General features: G+C 41.7%; 1 pseudogene; it reads right to left on the bottom strand.

Moving 5' to 3' along the window:
• Positions 1-332: 332 nt before the first annotated feature.
• Positions 333-4,604, bottom strand: LOC145876309 (uncharacterized; annotated as a pseudogene).
• Between the last annotated feature and the right edge of the window lie 4,439 nt (positions 4,605-9,043).

The raw sequence follows: 9,043 nt of genomic DNA, 5'->3' as shown, positions 1-9,043 counted from the left end.
TGGAACGAGCCCAAACAAAACTCATCTCCAATACGGAAAAACGTGCAGTCAAAATAAATTCTGATCCATGGCAACGCACTGCCTAAACACAAAACACAAATCTTATATCCATTTGGGGGGAAATCAGGTTGAACCTGCTCCTGAAACTAACACAACAAAACACATGGAAATGGAGATATATTTTACCTCACTGGTTAGAGGACAACCTGCAGAAGACAGTCAGCTACATTTTGGAGTGATGCATTTAAATTTAGGGGTCCCTAAACAAAGGAACATAACACTTATTTGTCATCACTCATCGATATCATGTTGAAATCAATTGTGCGAGAGGAGGGAGATGAGGTTGCACGTCCTGTTAAAACTAACAGCTCAAAAACCACACGGAATCTGGGAATAATGTGTACATCCCTGGTTAGAGGACAACTGGTAGAAAACAGCTGGCTACATTTTGATTCAAGTGGGTCACCAATGCTGTAAATGTAACACAGCTCTTTTTTTGTTAGTCACTTTTTGTTAAATCACATAAATAGTAACTCTTCCATTTCAGAGCCTGGATTTTCCCCCTGAGGCTAATATCCATATCATGTTGAAATCAATAGAACAGGGGACAAACGTTTAGGGTTCTACATTGTGACATCATTAAAATACTCCTACAATGTTAAAACATTCTACATTGTGACATCATTAAAATACTCCTACTACAATGTTAAAACATTCTACATTGTGACATCATTAAAATATATTGATATCATTTAACAACTCCTTCATGTATTTTCTGATATTTGATCAGAGGTCTTTTATCAGATTATCTCTGGTCACAGCTATAAGGCTGTGTGTGTTCTCTTGTGTACTGTCAGCTCTCCAGATCGACCAAAACTCTTCCCACAATGATTACAGCTAAAAGGTTTCTCTCCTGTGTGTATTCTCTGGTGCACTGTCAGCTCTCCAGATCGACCAAAACTCTTCCCACATTGATCACAGCTATAAGGTTTCTCTCCTGTGTGTATTCTCTGGTGCACTGTCAGCTCTCCAGATCGACCAAAACTCTTCCCACACTGATCACAGCTAAAAGGTTTCTCTCCTGTGTGTGTTCTCTGGTGTAAAGTCAGAGAGCCAGACTTACTAAAACTCTTCCCACATTGATCACAGCTATAAGGTTTCTCTCCTGTGTGTATTCTCTGGTGCACTGTCAGCTCTCCAGATCGACCATAACTCTTCCCACACTGATCACAGCTAAAAGGTTTCTCTCCTGTGTGTGTTCTCTGGTGTAAAGTCAGAGAGCCAGACTTACTAAAACTCTTCCCACATTGATCACAGCTATAAGGTTTCTCTCCTGTGTGTATTCTCTGGTGCACTGTCAGCTCTCCAGATCGACCATAACTCTTCCCACACTGATCACAGCTATAAGGTTTCTCTCCTGTGTGTATTCTCTGGTGTAGAGTCAGCGTGCTAGATGCAGCAAAACTCTTCCCACATTGACCACAGCTATAAGGTTTCTCTCCTGTGTGTGTTCTCTGGTGTAAAGTCAGAGAGCCAGACATACTAAAACCCTTCCCACATTGATCACAGCTATAAGGTTTCTCTCCTGTGTGTGTTCTCTGGTGTAAAGTCAGAGAGCCAGACATACTAAAACCTCTTCCCACATTGACCACAGCTATAAGATTTCTCTCCTGTGTGGGTTCTCTGGTGTAAAGTCAGAGAGCCAGACTTACTAAAACTCTTCCCACATTGATCACAGCTATAAGGTTTCTCTCCTGTGTGTGTTCTCTGGTGCACTGTCAGATCTCCAGATCGACCAAAACGCTTCCCACACTGATCACAGCTACAAGGTTTCTCTCCTGTGTGCGTTCTCTGGTGTCGAGTGAGAGTGCTAGGTGCAGCAAAACTCTTCCCACATTGACCACAGCTATATGGTTTCTCTCCTGTGTGTGTTCTCTGGTGTAAAGTCAGAGAGCCAGACTTACTAAAACTCTTCCCACATTGATCACAGATATAAGATTTCTCTCCTGTGTGTGTTCTCTGGTGTAATGTCAGCTGGCCAGATTGAACAAAACTCTTCCCACATTGACCACAGCTATAAGATGTCTCTCCTGTGTGGATTCTCTGATGAATTTTAATGCCTGATGAGGTGAATCTCTTCCCACAGTCAGAGCAGCAGTGAGTTCTCTTCCCTGTGGATCTCTGCAGGTGTTTCTTGAGGTGTTCTGATGTGGAGAGACTCTTCTCTGCCTCGTCAGCATCATGAGGTTGTTGAGGCTCCCCAGAGGATCCACGATAGTCCCGTCTCTCTCCTGTGTGAACAACAAAGTCAGACAGATGATTTAAAGGCCCACAACAGCAGAAATCCACTGTAAAAGGTGATGCCAACAGCGTAGCCATGATGTTATACAACAATTGACGTCTGTAATGAATGTTAACATGATTTAACAATTGTCTTAAAATGAGCAAGAATAGTCATATTTTGTCTTGTTTTCACATTAGTAGTAAAACCGATGATTGTAGGCTAGAAAGAAATTATTAAAGTTGTTGAAACCCTAAGCAATGTGCCAGACGACTTTGGTCTCCAATATAGGCCCCTTTCCGTGTTTGCTAAAATTGCGGCACGAGGGCAAAGCACACAATTTGGTTGCAGAAACACCTCCCTGCTAATGAGGAAACGGCTAGTTATGGATGTAGTATATCTGGTAATGAGGAAACCACTAGTTATGGATGTAGTATATCTGGTAATGAGGAAACCACTAGTTATGGATGTAGTATATCTGGTAATAAGGAAACCACTAGTTACGGATGTAGTATATCTGGTAATGAGGAAACCACTAGTTATGGATGTAGTATATCTGCATGGAGCAAAAATGGTGAGCAAAGATTTTAGCACAAGATCAGGAGTGCTACTCAAGGAAACTCACATTAAGCTCTGTGTCTATTTACTAATTCACCACCGTGGGGGAAAACTCAGGGGAGTTCTCATAGGCTGACAGCAAAAATAGCCTCCATTTGCAGGTTGCTTATGAGTGCATTTCACATTACTTTTGGATTATAATTGTAAGGCTCGCTTGAATCTCCTGCTTAATATGTTTGTGTTATTGTCGCAAATCAACTGCTTTATACTTAAAAAACACTTCAACCAGTAAAATGCTCCTTGGCTAGCTTTTCCATCAGCCTGACAATGAGGGTTTGTACACTAAGTGTTTAACAAACAATAACAGTAATTTTTTTCTTCACATCAAAAAGCAAGTAAACAAAGTCTAATCAAAATCAATTGCAAATGAGAATAGTTCCTCAAAGTATTTAAAAAATATATTTCCAGCTCTCACCCTTTCGATAACCACTCAGCATTAAAGGGACAAATGTAATTCTCTGATCCTGTGGAAATGTCATAAAATACCTGATTACTTCTTATCCTTTGAACAAATAGCCTACAGCTGTGTCTGTCCCAAACTCACTGGCCGGGAAACTCTGAGGGCCCAGAATATTTTATACAATGTTGCAAGCTTGCTATCACAAGTTTAGGAGGACCCAGTTGATAGTTGATATGTTTTAAGTTCGTTGTAGACAGGCCATGTGCAGCCAAAGTGATTTATAGGATATTTATTACCTGCAGGCTGCAATGTTTTTATTTGTTGGCTTTATGTAGGTTATTTTTACATAGTTGGCAATAAAAATTCCTTTTAGATTTGTATAATTTTCTTTTAGATTTAGATAGAATGTAGATTAATCACAGACAATGATTTTAAAATCTTCCATGAAAATGTGCATATGAAAATCCTAACTGGCACCAGATCAGTAGAAATGGTCAGATAAATTGCCACTCGAAATGGAAAAGGTTCGAGTCATCCCTCGAGTCATTTGTCTGTCTTAATTATTTGGTCAAACAGTGTGCTTAAAGCATCAGACCAGTTCAGTACATATAGTTGATTTTATTAAAACACATGGGTTGTGTCTATATATGGAAAAATATACATAACATTTCAACCAATCGATTGGTAGAAAGAACAGATGACTCTTGGTTGACCAAGATGTATTTTAGGTGGGGACAGCACTAGAACATGATGTTGGGGACAGCACTAGAACATGATGTTGGGGACAGCACTAGAACATGATGTTGGGGACAGCACTAGAACATGATGGTGGGGACAGCACTAGAACATGATGGTGGGGACAGCACTAGAACATGATGTTGGGGACAGCACTAGAACATGATGTTGGGGACAGCACTAGAACATGATGTTGGGGACAGCACTAGAACATGATGTTGGGGACAGCACTAGAACATGATTTTGGGGACAGCACTAGAACATGATTTTGGGGCCTCTGAGTGGTGCAGCGGTCTAAAACACTGTATCTCAGTGCTTGAGGCGTCACTACAGACACCCTGGTTCGAGTCCAGGCTGTGTCACAACTGGCCGTGATTGGGAGTTACAGTGAGGGAAAAAAGTATTTGATCCCCTGCTGATTTTGTACATTTGCCCACTGACAAAGAAATGATCAGTCTATAATTTTAATGGTAGTTTTATTTGAACAGTGAGAGACAGAATAACAAAATAATCCAGAAAAACACATGTCAAAAATGTTATAAATTGACTTGCATTCAATGTTTGGGGCATCGCGACAGGTTACCTATTTTGATGTGATATGAAAGTATTGTGTGAAATTATTTTGATGTGAAAGTATTTTAAACAATTTTGATGTGATATGAAAGTATTATTTGAAATAATTTTGATGTGAAAGTATTTGAAATAATTGATGTGATATGAAAGTATTATTTCAAATAATTTTGATGTGATATTTAAGTATTGTGTGAAATTATTCTGAATTGATATGAAAGTACAGCGATTTATGTTTCTAGAAACGTATCGCAATTGAGAATCGATTCACATTTAGATGGATTATTTGACTATTTTAGCTGCCAGAGCCAGTCTACCTCTGAAAATAACATTCAGTCCTTGGACCTTGAGGAGTAACGGGGGCAGCAATCAGCAGTAGAAACAATAACAAAGCGTACTCCCTGCCCGTTTCGGTAACAAGCTGAGGGATGGGGCTGGAGAAATGTAACCATCCATGATATCAACATTCTAGTTTTAACCATGTTTTGAGGATATACAGTGTTTGTTTATATTTACTGACAAACATTGGAGTAAATAAAAGCTTATATTTTGGGTTCTGATGGGGTACGACAGTTGAACTAAGCTCATGAGGCATTTATAAGTGATTTCTTCAAGAAACAGATGGGTACATATCATTAATGTATAAGTCCCCAAATGGATGTAACAACTGCTGATTGCCCCTTTAAGATAACATCTTGGGCTAATCTAATAGGAGATATTGAGGACTACAGTATTTCAGGCATTGTCATTGGATGCATTTGATCAATTGTTAACGTTTTGTTGATGGTCCACTCTTGATGTTCTACACGTTACAGTGTAGCTTCAGCCATTCCTACAGAACAACATTAAAGTGTAGAACCCCTTTACTGCATATTGGTTCAACGACTGCAGAGACGGTACTTACTGGTGTTAAACAGATCTCCAACCTCCTCTTCTTCCCCCAAGTGACAGTCATCTCCCCCTCCTCCTCTTTCACTCCAAAAACTGCCTCCTCTTTCTCTTCTTCTTTTACTGTAACATCCTCCTCCTCTTTCACTCTGAACGCGTCTTTCTCTTCTTCTTTCACGGTAACAGCCTCACCTTCTACTTGTTTTTGTATTGTAACATCTTTCTCTTCCTCCTCCTCTTTCACTAGAGCTTCTTTCTCCGTCCAGCAGACCTCCTCTTCTTTATCAGGAGGAGAGTAGCTTAGTGAACTCATGGTCGGTATGTTAGCATTAGCGACTAGCTTAGTTCTAAGCTAACTTAGCAAACCAGCTAGCTGACAAACAACGTAAATATATCATTAAATGGGCCAACAAGTACATACGACAGAAGTGTGTTTAATACACAGCGACTAATATACACCAAAACAGTGTAAAGAGCGTGAATGTTGTAGCTATGTTTGTTAGAAAGCTACCGACGTGTCTGACTAGCTGTTGTTGTTGAAGGAGCGTCCCGTCCACTAGATTATACGTCACACTGGCAGCATCGCCTGAACCTAAAAGACGCACATCGCCATCTGCTGACTGGACTGGGCAACGCAGTTGAGGAACCAAACGTTTATTTTTCATTTATTTCATAAAAGTTTAATATTATATTAAGTCGTTCAAAGAGAAGCATGTGTTGATTGATTAGTTTTTAATGAGTGAGAAATTAAAACAAACTTTAAACCCACTACATATTTGCTTTGAACCATACTTCTGACATGGATCATTTTGACCCCAGAGGCATATCTTTTATCATAGCCAAAATGTAGTTTATTCAATTCTTCATGACTTTGTCAATCAACTTGTTCTTAATAAATCTAAATCATGGTTTAGTGTTTCTATGTCAATATGGACTTTTAACAAATTAAAATCCTTTGGAGTCATTTTGACCCCAACCAAAAGCACCTTTGATAAATAGGACGTTTATTTCAAATCAAATCACATTTTATTGGTCACATACACGTGTTTAGCAGATATTATTGCAGGTGTAGTGAAATGCTTGTGTTTCTAGCTCCGACAGTACAGTAATATCTAACAATTAATATCTAACAATATCACGACATAGACCCAATACACACAAATCTAAGTATTTGAATCTAGGTTTCTCTGTAGACATGATCCATGCCACCAGAGGGTGGAGGGGCTCCTGTATCAGTGGTTTTGACCAGATAGACACATGCAGACACACAGTATAGTGCCTCCCATGTACTCTCCTAAGATTGGACTTTTCTATACCACGTATCACATGACAGTGTACAAAACTGCCAATGATAGAAAACTCTGCCAGCGGTTTACAATGCATTTGTTAAGTATTCAGACCCCTTCACTTTGGAGGAGAGAGCAGCTGTAACACAGCACCTGGTCTAGTTCATGACATTGAGGAGGAGAGAGCAGCTGTAACACAGCACCTGGTCTAGTACATGACATTGAGGAGGAGAGAGCAGCTGTAACACAGTACCTGGTCTAGTTCATGGCATTGAGGAGGAGAGAGCAGCTGTAACACAGTACCTGGTCTAGTTCATGACATTGAGGAGGAGAGAGCAGCTGTAACACAGTACCTGGTCTAGTTCATGACATTGAGGAGGAGAGAGCAGCTGTAACAGTACCTGGTCTAGTTAGTGACATTGAGGAGGAGAGAGCAGCTGTAACACAGTACCTGGTCTAGTTCATGACATTGAGGAGGAGAGAGCAGCTGTAACACAGTACCTGCTCTAGTTCATGACATTGAGGAGTAGAAAGCAGCTGTAACACAGTACCTGGTCTAGTTCATGGCATTGAGGAGGAGAGAGCAGCTGTAACACAGTACCTGGTCTAGTTCATGACATTGAGGAGGAGAGAGCAGCTGTAACACAGTACCTGGTCTAGTTCATGACATTGAGGAGGAGAGAGCAGCTGTAACACAGTACCTGGTCTAGTTCATGGCATTGAGGAGGAGAGAGCAGCTGTAACACAGCACCTGGTCTAGTACATGACATTGAGGAGGAGAGAGCAGCTGTAACACAGTACCTGGTCTAGTTCATGGCATTGAGGAGGAGAGAGCAGCTGTAACACAGTACCTGGTCTAGTTCATGGCATTGAGGAGGAGAGAGCAGCTGTAACACAGTACCTGGTCTAGTTCATGACATTGAGGGGGAGAGAGCAGCTGTAACAGTACCTGGTCTAGTTCATGGCATTGAGGAGGAGAGAGCAGCTGTAACAGTACCTGGTCTAGTTCATGACATTGAGGAGGAGAGAGCAGCTGTAACACAGTACCTGGTCTAGTTCATGGCATTGAGGAGGAGAGAGCAGCTGTAACACAGTACCTGGTCTTGTTCATGACATTGAGGAGAGAGCAGCTGTAACACAGTACCTGGTCTAGTTCATGACATTGAGGAGGAGAGAGCAGCTGTAACACAGTACCTGGTCTAGTTCATGGCATTGAGGAGGAGAAAGCAGCTGTAACAGTACCTGGTCTAGTTCATGACATTGAGGAGGAGAGAGCAGCTGTAACACAGTACCTGGTCTAGTTCATGGCATTGAGGAGGAGAGAGCAGCTGTAACACAGTACCTGGTCTAGTTCATGACATGGAGGAGGAGAGAGCAGCTGTAACACAGTACCTGGTCTAGTTCATGACATTGAGGAGGAGAGAGCAGCTGTAACAGTACCTGGTCTAGTTCGTGACATTGAGGAGGAGAGAGCAGCTGTAACACAGTACCTGGTCTAGTTCATGACATTGAGGAGGAGAGAGCAGCTGTAACAGTACCTGGTCTAGTTCATGACATTGAGGAGGAGAGAGCAGCTGTAACACAGTACCTGGTCTAGTTCGTGACATTGAGGAGGAGAGAGCAGCTGTAACACAGTACCTGGTCTAGTTCATGACATTGAGGAGGAGAGAGCAGCTGTAACACAGTACCTGGTCTAGTTCATGACATTGAGGAGGAGAGAGCAGCTGTAACACAGTACCTGGTCTCGTTCATGACATTGAGGAGGAGAGAGCAGCTGTAACACAGTACCTGGTCTAGTTCATGGCATTGAGGAGAGAGAGCAGCTGTAACACAGTACCTGGTCTAGTTCATGACATTGAGGAGGAGAGAGCAGCTGTAACACAGTACCTGGTCTAGTTCATGACATTGAGGAGGAGAGAGCAGCTGTAACACAGTACCTGGTCTAGTTCATGACATTGAGGAGGAGAGAGCAGCTGTAACACAGTACCTGGTCTAGTTCATGGCATTGAGGAGGAGAGAGCAGCTGTAACAGTACCTGGTCTAGTTCATGACATTGAGGAGGAGAGAGCAGCTGTAACACAGTACCTGGTCTAGTTCATGGCATTGAGGAGGAGAGAGCAGCTGTAACAGTACCTGGTCTAGTTCATGACATTGAGGAGGAGAGAGCAGCTGTAACAGTACCTGGTCTAGTTCATGACATTGAGGAGGAGAGAGCAGCTGTAACACAGTACCTGGTCTAGTTCATGACATTGAGGAGGAGAGAGC

The sequence above is a fragment of the Salmo salar genome, unplaced genomic scaffold (assembly GCF_965601325.2).
Source record: "Salmo salar unplaced genomic scaffold, fSalSal1 ptg000578l, whole genome shotgun sequence".
NCBI lineage: Eukaryota > Metazoa > Chordata > Actinopteri > Salmoniformes > Salmonidae > Salmo > Salmo salar.
The sequence above is the reverse complement of the archived record's forward strand: the minus strand, read 5'-3'. Positions and strand labels throughout refer to the sequence as shown.